Source organism: Geotrypetes seraphini, chromosome 11 (genome assembly GCF_902459505.1).
Source record: "Geotrypetes seraphini chromosome 11, aGeoSer1.1, whole genome shotgun sequence".
Lineage (NCBI taxonomy): Eukaryota > Metazoa > Chordata > Amphibia > Gymnophiona > Dermophiidae > Geotrypetes > Geotrypetes seraphini.
The window spans coordinates 63,241,689-63,251,097 of record NC_047094.1 but is presented as its reverse complement, the minus strand read 5'-3'; the positions used below and the strand labels follow the sequence as shown (position 1 = coordinate 63,251,097).

The following is a 9,409-nucleotide window of genomic DNA, read 5'->3' as shown; positions in this document are numbered from 1 at the left end:
TGGGAAGGAGAGAGTGAGGGATAGAAAGGTGCTGCAGAGGGAAGGCACAAATGGATGGGTGAGAGAGGACAGCTGCTGCACATGTGGGGGAGAGAAAGGAAAGAGGAAGATAAGACCTAGTGCATTTTTATGGCCCCAAATTAATATAAGACGCTGTCTTATTTTTAGGGAAACATGGTACCGTATTTTTTGTTCCATAAGACGCACTTTTTTCCACCCAAAAGTGGGTGGAAATGTCGGTGCATCATATGGAACGAAAATACAAATTTTGAACCCCCGTACCTTTTTAAAACTTCCCCCCATTGTAACTTTTTAAAACAGATCCATGGATTCCCCATACCTTTATAAACCACTTATTTTAAACGAACCCTACTTGCCCACCTGCCGTACCTTTTAAAATTCAGTTAATAGCCTGGTGGTCCAGTGGTGTGTTGGCTGTCAGTAGCGAACTCTCTGCACTCTTGCCTGGGCCGCGCTGCTTTCTGAATGGCTGCCCAGTTCTTACAAGTCCCACGAGAACTGATGACAGCCATTTAGAAAGCAGCGCGGCCCAGGCAGGAGCGCAGAGAGCTCGCTTCTGACGGCCGACACTGCGAAGACTCCATGGATGGTGGCTTGATTCTGGCTGTGCTTCACTTCGCACTATAAGTGCTACAAGCATGCCAAGACTGCTCACATCCTCTGTACCTCCTCCCCCTTAGGGCCCATTCTAGGTACTGCCAGGAGAGGGAAGACCTTCGTCGCCACAACTACTTGAACCAATGGGCCCTCCTCCTCAGGGCCCATGCTAGGTACTGCCGGGGGAGGGTAACTCTTCACCGCCGCAGCTGACTGACAGGAAAATAAGTCAGTAAATGCAGCCAAAGTACTGTGAAAACAAGCGGCTCCGGAGGCTAACAAATCCCTCACGCTGCACTCTTCTCCAAGGGCCCCTTCCCTCAGGGGCCATGCTAGGCATCATCGGGGGAGGGCAGCCCTTCAATGCCACAGCTGACTGAGAGAAGGATGTCAGCAACTTCGACCAATGTTAAACGGCTCCGGGGACTAATAAGACACCTCCCTTATCGGTTCATCTGAAGCCAATGTATGGACTACAAATGGCCCAAGACTCCTGCTTCTGCAAGGTAATTGTAAGGAAGGCCTCCTGCAGGCACTGTGAATGCCTTGCAGTCCTCAATCTTGACACATCTTCCGGGATTAAAAAAAGTTTTAAAAAGGTACGGTTGCGCCCCTGCCTGCCCTGTGCCCTGTCTGCCTTGTGCCCTGTCCCAGCCTACCACTAGACCACCAGAAGGGGGACAAGGTACAGAGTCTGGCAGGGAGGGGTGCAGAGCTTGGCAAGGAGTGTGGTTTTGGGTCCAGAGCCTGGCAGGGAGAATTTGTGTAAGAATGATTTTTTTTCTTGTTTTCCACCTCTAAATCTAGGGTGCGTCTTATGGTCAGGTTTGTATTATGGAGCAAAAAATATAGTATATAGGAAGGGGAGTAGTTCTTATTAATGTGTTGGCATAGATTAGAAAATCTTGTCTGGAGGAAGTGTGCAGAGGGTGTGGGAACAGCAAGCACACACACACTTCATCCACCTTAACATAGGCTTCAGTCAAAGTACTAAAACATGTTCTCTGCTGTGAAAAGGAAATTGGACAGGTACACTGAGGACAGGAGAGCAGAGATACTCAGGAACTGGGATATTATTTCTCCTCTCTTTTTTTTTCTTGCAGTCTATGGACAGTTGGACTTGAAAACTTTTATTTTGATCATCTGTGGGAGTATCCTTTTCCTTTCCCTCTCTGCTCTGACTGCTTTCTTCTGTGGAAAAGGATGCGCAAAAGCAAAGAGAGGTAAGAGACAAAGAGGATTGGGGTGGGGAGGAAGGAAGATATATCATCATGAAGGGGCAGAACTTTGGGGTGAGTCACTGCATCTTACCTCCTCGTGCATCATTTCTAATCTTGCTCTGCCACCAGCTTGATTGTTTGAATTTGGAACATTCCTCTACATTGTGCTTAATGATTTAGTTTCACAAAAGATGTTTTTCTTTTGATGGGCCTTGGTAAATCAATTTTTTATTTTAATTTAATATATCCAAAATGTATTTAAAGATCAGTGTTCAGTTGTGTAATTATGTATTATTTAAAACAACTAATTCAGACATTTTCAAATCTTACATATATTCTACAGTCATATATTATTTTGAATATCTAGACCAGGGGTGCCCAACACGTCGATCGCAATCGACAGGTCGTTCGCTCAGGCGACCCCAGTCGATCGCAGAGCGGGTTCCCTTCTTCCCTTCTCTTTTTTCCCCTCCTGACTGGCCTGCTCCTGAATTCTGCTGCTGCCTCCGCTGCTCAACATTAAAAAAAACCAAAAAAAAAAACCGGCTGTGGCTAACTTGTGCTTGTACCGGCTTCCCTTCTCTTCCCTCTGAAACCGGAAGTTATGTCGGGGAGGGGGGGGGAGAGAAGGGAAGCCGGCACGCACATGTTAGAGCCCAGTTCGCGGGCTAAAGCAGGAGACAGGTCAGTGAAGCTTGTGATTTGCTCTTCTTGCTGCCAGGTCCTGCCTACTTTCTGTTTCCTCAAAGGCAGGACCCGGCAGCATTTCTCCCAATAGGTCGATCTTGGGCCGATCAGCCTTCCTCTCCCCGACGTCAATTCTGCCATTGGAGAGGAAGTTCTGGCCAGCGGAACTTCCTCTCCAACGGCAGAATTGACGTCGGGGAGAGGAATGCTGGTGGGCCTGAAGCAGGGAGAGCTTGGCCGGCGGCCTGTTATCCGATAGCAGTGGCAGTGGCTTGGGGGAGGGCAGGGAGGGAGAAAGAGGGCAGGCAGGGAGACAGAAGTAAAGAAGAGAAACAGAAAAAAAGAAAGGGGGCATGAAGAGAGAAAGAAAGAGAGGGCAGGGAGAGAAGAAGAAAACGTTTGGGGGGGAATGAGGTCAGGAGGAGAGGAAGCATACAGGCTAAAAGAAGGGAAGAAAGATTGGATGCACAGTAAGAAGAAGAAAGTGCAACCAGAGACCCATAAAATCACCAGACAAGGTAGGAAAAATGATTTTATTTTAAATTTAGTAATCAAAATGTGTCTGAATTTATATCTGCTGTCTATATTTTACAATATGGTCCCCTTTTACTAAACCGCAATAGAGGTTTTTAGCGCAGGGAGCCTATGAGTGTCGAGAGCAGCGCTGGGCATTCAGCACAGCTCCCTGCGCTAAAAACTGCTATCGTGGTTTAGTAAAAAGGGAGGGGGGTATATTTGTCTATTTTTGTATGGTTGTTACTGAGGTGACAGTGCATAGAGTCATCTGCTTTGACCTCTTTGAAAAAAAACCCGGAATAGGAATGATAATTAACAATTCTATGCGTACAGTGTGCGTTGTGTTTTTTAAAAATTTTATTGTTGGTAGATCATTTTGACTTGGTCATTTTAAAAGGAGCTCGCAAGCCCAAAAAGTGTGGGCACCCCTGATCTAGACCAATTAGATGTATTTTGTTTAACAATTGAGGCCCATATTCTATAAATGGCGTGTTATGTTAGGCACCTAACTTACCCCCTCCCCCTTTTACATAACCACGGTAGGCTTTCTTTTATCACTTGCTGTGGCAGTAAAAGTTCCGACACTCATAAAATTCCTGTGAGCATCTGACCTTTTTTTTCATATTTTTAATTTTTATTAAAGTTTTAATCAAAATACAATCACAATATATCCTACAACAGAAGAAACAAAGCATGAAGTTCCAATACCCCCACAAGCACTACCTAATACAGGAAAATCCAGACTAAACATGGGAACATCACCCGACACAAAATCCGCCAAAACCAAAATACAAGCTCACCCCCTATAACACAGCAATTGCCCGCGCCCCCCACCCAAACCCCTCAGAATTGCAAAAAGGGGACGTGCAGTGTGTTCTGTAACGCGTCCCCATAACCTCCACCACCCCACCCCACCCCCACCCCTCCCCTCATCTCAGAAAATGTATGGATCAAAGAAACTCAAAAATTTTTGTCCAAGTCTGTTCCTGAAGAGCATAGTAACCCAAATGTTTAGCAGCTAGTCGCTCCATTTGTGCCAGCTTGCCCAACTGATGAAGCCAATCCTCTCCTATCGGTACTGCACTACACTTCCAATACCTAGCAATCAAACATTTAGCAGCCACCAACCCCATACGAACCAACTTGGTCCGCCAAGGCGTGGATCTCTCATTATGTAGTCCCAAAAGACAGCTCTGAACTGGATCCTGTATCCAAGAGGTTAAGGTAGAATGACATACAACTAGAACAGTCTGATATCAGAACACTCCCACCAGATATGTACATAAGTACCCGTTCCCTTATGACATCTCCAACATTCATCACTGGTTTGAGGATACATACAATGCAAGCGCGACAGGGTAAGATATCAGTGTGTTAACACTTTGTAAGCATTTTCTTGTACCAAGACACTATGGGATGCCTTTTGAACCTCCAAACAGATCTGCATCTACTCCTCTCTTCGAAGAGTGATGCCCAAATCCGTCTCCCATTTCTTTTTTTTTTTTCCATGAAAGTTTATTAGTTTTTCAATAAGCACAGGAACAAGAAAAAGAAAAACATATGATATACAACAAAAAGGCATATGGCATTTACAATACTGAGTAAGAAAGTACAGTGTAAATCTACATTAGTTGCGAGCATTTTGTAAGTATGAGGAGAAAGGAGACCAGGTTGTAGATATTTGTTTGAACTGTCCTCTCAGCCTATACAACATTAATTCAAACTTATAATGCTATAGCACCGAGTTCCACCAATGGTGAATATGAAGTAAGTTCGAGGATTTCCAATTGGATAAGATCAACTTTTGCGCCAATATTATCAAAATGTCAAAGAGCTTTTTATGTTGCTCTATTATAACTATCATAGGAGATTGTGATTTGAATATCACTATTGAGAAAGACAATTCACAATTCAAGTGGAAAATATTTTGTATAACAGACCATACCTCAGTCCAAAAAGAATAAACCATAGGACATTCAAACATCATGTGTATAATGGAACCTTTACCCTTTTGACAATTCCAGCATGTACCAGATGGTGAGAGGCCAGCAACATGTAATTTATGGGTGTCCAAACAGCTTTATGATATAAAAAATACATAGATTGTATAGCGCTAGCCGATGATACTGCTCGCAACGATTTAGACCATAAAAGTGCCCAAGCTTGATCATCAATTTGAGAATCACAGTCTTTTCCCCATATGTCTCTAAGCATAGAGAGGGGTGACATATATCACATAATGGATTGTTTATATATTTTAGAAGCAACATGTCCTAATGTTAAATACTGTACAGCTAACGTATGTAATGTAGGTGAGTGAGAGGAAAGCAATTGTACAATAGGTGATGTAGATATACAATGGTGAAGTTAAATCCATTTAAAGAGAGCAGAAGATGATAGACCATACTTTCCTTGTAGTATTTTAAATGTAAGCATTTTATAATTAGGATCTAGAATATCATGTAGAAAGAAAATTCCCTTATCTATCCATTCTTTCCAGAGAAACGATTTCTTATTGATAAGTATATTGGTATTAAACCACAAGGAGAGAGATGGAGATTTAAGGCAGGAATGTTCAAGGTGTGAGTCAAATTCAAGTAAACATTGAGAGGTCATTTTTAAAAGAGGATCATCAATAGAAGCAATTGGTGCAGTTAAATATGCAGACGGTTAAAGAGGCTGCATTAGTTGTTTTTCTAGTTCAAACCACACTGGCGAGTAGGTATGAGATTCTGCAAACCAATATAAACCCTGATGAATGATGAAAGATTTATGATAAGTAAGAAAATCAGGAAAGAGAACTCCCCCTTGTTCTTTGGTAAGCTTGAGTTTACTTAGAGCTATACGCGGTTGTTTATTCCTCCATAGAAAAGAAGAAAGAAGCGAATCAAGTTTTTTGTAGAAGGAAGTGGGGAAAAGAAACGGAATCATAAGTAGAATATAATTCACCTTGGGCGTAAGCATCATCTTAATAGTTTTGAGACGCCCCTACCATGATATATGAAGAGGATGCCAGGATTGCACTAAATGGTGGACAAGTTGAAGTATATGGCGCATATTGATATCGACAGTATCTGAGAGAAAGGGGGTGAGCTCAATACCCAAATATTTCAGTTTTTCTGGAGTCCATTGAAGGTTATATGGTTTGACCATGTATGAATTAGCATAATGATTTAAAGGGAGAGATTCAGTTTTGTCTTGATTTAGTTTATACCCAGAAAAAGATGAATAGTCAGCAATAATTTGGAGAAGTTCTTTAAGAGAGTTTTCAGGGTCAGAAAGGTAAAGAAAGACATCATCTGCATAAGCAGAGAGTTTTATATTAATAGAATTACATATGATGCCACAGATATTTGGTGTTTGTCGAATGCGAATAAGCAGAGGCTCAAGTGTTAGATTAAATAAATAAGGTGATAGAGGGCATCCCTGCCTTGTTCCTCTGTGCAGTCGAAAAGAGTCTGAAAGCGTATTGTTTGCAATAATTCGAGCTGTAGGATCTGTATATAATACTTTAATCATTTGAGTAAAGGAGGAACTTGCACCAAACCATTCCAGCACACTAAAGAGATAGTTCCATTCAATCCTATCAAAAGCCTTCTCTGCATCTAGAGATAAGGCTATAACAGGACATTGCAAGGAGTTTGCCAGATGGGATAGATGAAAAAATAATCTAGTGCTATCAGCTATTAGCCGGCCAGGCATGAAGCCAATTTGATTAGGATGTATAACTTGGTGAATACAAAGTTTAAGTCTATTAGCCAGGATTTTAGCGTATATTTTATAGTCGACATTTAGCAATGAAATAGGTCTATAATTTTGTACCAGAAGGGAATCTTTATTAGGTTTTGGAATGACTGTTATTATTGCTTCCGAGAAATGACTATGGTGGACATTGGTCGGTGTCAGGTATTGGAATAAATGATGGAGATGAGGTAATAAATCTTTTTGGAACATCTTGTAAAATTCTACAATAATTCCATCCGCTCCAGGAGATTTGTGAGATTGCAATTGTTTCAGCGCGATACGTAATTTGTCAATATCAATTGGCTTATCAAGATTAGAGGAGTCTGATGGAGCCCAAGTTGGTCGATCTAAATCTTGGAGAAAGGAAGAAAGTGAGGAATGCAAAGAAGGCGAGTCAGATTGGTATAGTTTATGATAAAAGGATTGGAATTCCTTAAGAATGCCATCATAAGAGGTGATATTAATGTGATTACGATTTTGGATGGCCAGGATCTGCAATTTACTTTTTTTCCGTTTCAAGTAAGAGGCCAACATTTTGCCACTTTTATTACCTTCAGCATAATATTTAGCTTCAGTCAGAAAGATTTGCATTCCAGCTTGCTTCGAAAGGATGGAATTATATTGGTATTTAAGTTGACAAAGAGTATTATATTGAACAGGATCTTTTGATAAAGAAAACTTAATCTCTAGATCAGATATTTGAGACTCTAGATTTGTTAAAGCAGATTGTTCAATTTTACGTTTGTATGAGGCAATAGATATAAATTCCCCTCTTAAGGACGCCTTAAAGGCCTCCCATGTCGTTAAATGATTAGTGTCTACAATTGGATTTTGCAAGAAATAATTCTCAATGAAAAGTTTGATGCGTTGTACAATCTGATCATCTTCTAATAGAGCAAGCTGCATTCTCCATAAAGGCGATTTAGGAATAGGATTGGCATTCCAAAACAGCACACTAGAGACCAGAGCGTGATCAGATATAAGTATTGGAGATATTGAGGAGCTAACCGAGGAATTCAAGAGTTGTTGAGAAACAAAGATAATAATAATAATAATAACTTTATTTTTATATACCGCAGTACCACAAACAGTTCAGAGTGGTTTACAGTGTAAGAGACTGTACATTTACAGCGAAGATACAATGCGAACAGTACATATTCAGTATAGGTACCTTGAACCGCAAGGTAATGGCGGAATAGAAATCCCTAATGTAATGTAATGTAATGTAATATACAGCAAAGAAACAGTGTAGGTTTATCATACAGGAGACAGTACATATACAGCAGAGATATGTATATAGTGGAGAGGCAGTGCAAGAGGCATTATAAAGAACAAAGCAGTATACAAAACCAGTGCAGGGTGGAGAATGTCAGGAAGACAACTAGTATCAATTATTGGATGGTAGTCTTTAATTATTTGGTGATGGGGGAGGTTCTAGAAATTTGTCATAGAGGAAAGATTTGAGAGATTTCCTGAAGGGTGAGTAAGATGGGGCAGATGAGATGAGGGTGGTCAGGCAGTTTGTCCATCTGCCAGCTTGGTATGAGAGAGTTCTATTGAAAAATCTTTTGTAGGTGCATCCCTTTGGGGAAGGGTAGGTAAACAGGTTGGCATTACGCGTGCGAGTGGTTTCAGGGAACACGAAGTGGTGAGACAGATAAATCGGGGATAAGCCAGTTAAGGTTTTGAAGCTGAGACAGGCGAATTTGAAGATGACTTTCACTTCTATTGGCAGCCAGTGCAGTTTTCTATAATAAGGGGTGATGTGGTCTGACTTTTTGAGGCCAAAGATTAGGCGGACCGCGGTGTTTTGGATAAGTCTCAGTCGCTGGATGGTTTTCTTGTAGGAGCCTATATAAATTATATTACAGTAATCCAGTGTGCTTAGGATTAGGGATTGGACCAGCAATCTGAAGGAGGGGAAGTCGAAGTAATGTTTGATGGTACAGAGTTTCCAGAGGGTATAAAAGCATTTTTTGACCTGGGTGTTAGTGTGGTCTTCGAAGGTCAGGCAGCGGTCTAGGATGACTCCAAGGATTTTGATGGTGGGGTTAATAGGATAAGTTAGACCGTTGAGTTGTAAGGTGGTGTTCATTAATTTGTGGTTGGGACTTGCTAGGAAGAGTTTGGTCTTTTCTGGATTTATTTTCAGTTTGGACTGGGTGGTCCAGTGTTCGACCATAGTAAGTACTGATGAGATGAGTTGCTCTGTTTCTTGCGAGAATGAGTAGATGGGGATGACAATTGTGATGTCATCTGCTTAGATGTAGGATTTCAACTTTCGGTCAGATAACATGTGTCCCAGTGGATTCATGTAGATATTGAATAGAGAAGGTGATAGGGGGGAGCCTTGTGGGACACCACAGGGGTTGGACCAGGTGTGGGAGTAGGTTCCCTCTTTGTGTACTTGGTAGGTGCGGTTTTTTAAGAAGCCTGTGAGCCAGGTTAGTACCTGTCCCAAAATGCCTATGGAATCGAGGTAGTTGAGTAGAATGTCATGGTCTACCAGGTCAAAGGCACTACTGAGGTCAAACTGGAGTATTAGGGCACTGTTTCCCTGTGAGAATAGTTGGAGGAGGTAGTCGGTTAGAGATGCTAGGACGGTTTCTGTGCTGTAGTTTGTG

The 9,409-nt window shown here is 41.7% G+C and overlaps 1 long non-coding RNA gene across 1 annotated transcript in view; it reads left to right on the top strand.

Moving 5' to 3' along the window:
- Positions 1–9,409, top strand: part of LOC117369442 — a 49,038-nt gene that overhangs the window by 819 nt on the left and 38,810 nt on the right. Inside the window, exon 2 of the long non-coding RNA XR_004541143.1 lies at positions 1,722–1,841. This is a non-coding gene — a long non-coding RNA (uncharacterized LOC117369442). The remainder of the gene's footprint in view (positions 1–1,721; positions 1,842–9,409) is intronic.